Below are 2843 nucleotides of genomic sequence, written 5' to 3' on the forward strand. Positions count from 1 at the left end.
AAGAGGAATGGAGTTTTATTTTATTATTATGTAATAATAAAAGTAATAATATATAATAAATAAATTATTTTTGGGCCTGTCGTTGAAGTCCTCCAGAAACGGTTTACGTTACCAGTCCAGATGCGTGCAGGGGCAACTGTAGTGTAAGCACGCGATCAAACGGTGCACGGAACCGACCAGCCGACCGACAAGACACCAACGGCACCGTTTGTTGATCTAAAATCTGCGTGCACATAGCCAGACAGCGCCTTGAAGGACGGGGCACTCCGGAACATGGTCCGTCTGGAGACCAGACGCAGTTCAGCGTTCCAGGAACGTGGTTTTGAAGAATCACAGCTCTATCGCTCAAGTGTGAGTTTCACATAAATCTACCCGGGCTCTTACTACAACGCACTTGGCAGTCATTTATTTTTCCTCATATTTCTATTTTACAATTTACAAACTAGATAAAAAAGACCATAAATAAATGACATGTTTCATGTACCTAAAATAATTTTAAAAAAAGAAGAAAGAAAATATGGCAGTATACATAGACGCAGAAAAGCACAAGGTTAATCCATATGACTAGATTAACTGAAAAACACGTTAGTTGGAATACCCAGAATTGACAACATTATGAAGCTTGGTACAGTACATTCTAAAGATCTCAGACACCTCTCTATTCTTTGCATATTCCAAATAGGTCCTTATAAGTAACCAAACAGTGAGGAAAGGGAAAATTAAATGAAAGAAACAGAGTTGGGTGTCGGAAGTTTTCTAAATGTGAATGTCACATTAACAACCCCTCTAGACAAACTGAAATCCTCTGATCGGATGGCATTTCATGAATCACGAAACATGACGTGTCAAGAGTTTTCTTTCTCCCTTTTAATAAACATTCCTTCGATAAAGTTTATTTTATGTACGAATAATGTGTCTTTTCTTTTTCACCGTCCACGTCCCGGGCTATTAGCTTTCGGAATTCAGAAATGTACGACTTCAACAGGTCCAAGAAGGCTGTGGTGTAGTTACAGTCTCCGTAAAATTCCTCATGCTGGAAGAAGAAATAAGAATCAGCGTGCTTTAACATACAGTGAAGTGTTCAGCCAGCGTCTTTTCCAGCAGACAGCCATGGGTCAGGCTCCCGGAGCCGCCACGCGTCTCCTTTAAGCGGGAACAAACGGTCGTCTTCCGAGGGGAAGCAAACGCGTGGGACGCTGCTCCACGCATCACGGCGAGCGCCAGGAAGAGAAGGCCGCACACGCCAAGACAGACCATGCGACCGCGCAGAAAAAACCCCAAAAAAGTAAAATAAAACCACAAAAACAAAATGATTATTTCATCATAAACAAAGCAGAGAACTCCCGGTCTCTCCGTCTCCTCTCCGAGGGGGGGCGTTTCCACGTCGGCTGTTACGTGAACGTTTTTGCCGCGTCCCAGGAATTCTGGAAATTGGACTCCGTGTCGCTGCGCGGGGGTGGGGGTAATGTAGCCGTGACGATGCGAACGCGGCGCTCCGTGCGAGGTGGCCGGGGCGGTGAAAGGTACCGCAGAGTTGCAGACGTGCTGCCGTGTGGTTGCTGAGGAAGAGGAAGAGGAAGAGACAGAGCAAGCATGAGTCACACACGCCCAACTCGCCCCTACAACACCCAGGGCACAAACACATCATGGCTGCAGTAATCCTCAGAGAACAGAAGCTGAGATCAGCTCTATTTAATGACGCTGTTTGGACCGGGACCGACATTTTCTACATTTTGTCTTTGGCGATTCCTTTTTTTTTTTCTTTTTTGCTGAGCACTTTCTTTTCTTAAAAAAAAATGTTTTTAATTATTTATGTGTAATTTTTATTATTTTCTTGCTGGTCTGAAGCCCACCTAAGGACTGAATAAATAACCGAAGGTTGCCCAGAGGAAACAGAGCAGATCTCATAAATACTGGGACAGCACTGCGAGGCCTCTTACCTTCACACGGCCCTGCTGCAATTTCCAGTAAGTAAGACGTGTGTGGATTCCACCGCCTGCCGGGGGTCTTCATAGAGTCGGGGTGGGGGGTGGGGGTGGAGAAGGGAAAGAGAGAAGGAGATGGACCGAGGGAGTGAGAACAGGAGAAGGGAGAGGGTGGATGGAGGGATATGCCTTGGAGACCAAGTTGGAGAAAGAGAGAGAGAGAGAGAGAGCGAGGGATGAAAACTCGGACCAGCATTCGCGAATCCAAGTGGCGCACACGAGTACCCAGCCAAGCGGAGCAGAATTGCAGAGTGGAGACAGATATTCCATTTCAAAGGGTGGGAAATCCTGGAAGGCGTCCAGATCCCACACCGGAGACGCGTTCCATTCCCAACACACCAAAGACCAAATGCTTCTCCCAAGTGTGACGAATGCACAGAGCCAGAAACCACCAGAAGAAAAAAATAAAGAGATCAAAATGTCTTCTTTTTTTTTTTTTTTTTTTTACACTTCTCATACTGCGAATGAAGTCCCCATTTTATATTGCCAGGTGGACAGACACAGCTGGAAATGATGAAACAGCAAGAAATGGGGGCGGGGCCAATCCAAAAGGTCTACTTATTTACATACTGTCGCCTAGATACAAAGGAAGAGAGGAGGAGAGGAGAGCGTGCCCTCTTAGTTCCAATGTGAAGTGAAGGCCTGAAGAATCACATCCACTCACAAAACCACAGCGGGGGAGGGGATCTGTCCTCCCCAAAAGTCCAGAAAAGTGCTGAGTCATTTCATGCCGTGGCATTCCCATCTTCGTATAAACTTCTCTCCTCGGTTTTTTTTTTCTTTTTCTTTTTTCTTCTTTGAATGTTTAATTTAAAGTGCATGGATGAGGTAAATGGATATCCTTTTTTGAAAGAGAAT

General features: G+C 45.2%; 1 long non-coding RNA gene across 1 annotated transcript; it reads right to left on the reverse strand.

Moving 5' to 3' along the window:
- Nucleotides 1–384: 384 nt before the first annotated feature.
- LOC143506836 (uncharacterized) lies at nt 385–2836 on the reverse strand. Its single transcript, XR_013128501.1, has 2 exons — nt 1941–2836; nt 385–1559 (listed from the first exon to the last, which is right to left on the reverse strand). It is a non-coding gene; the product is annotated as an uncharacterized LOC143506836 (long non-coding RNA).
- Nucleotides 2837–2843: the final 7 nt, after the last annotated feature.

This window comes from Brachyhypopomus gauderio, unplaced genomic scaffold, assembly GCF_052324685.1.
Source record: "Brachyhypopomus gauderio isolate BG-103 unplaced genomic scaffold, BGAUD_0.2 sc543, whole genome shotgun sequence".
Lineage (NCBI taxonomy): Eukaryota > Metazoa > Chordata > Actinopteri > Gymnotiformes > Hypopomidae > Brachyhypopomus > Brachyhypopomus gauderio.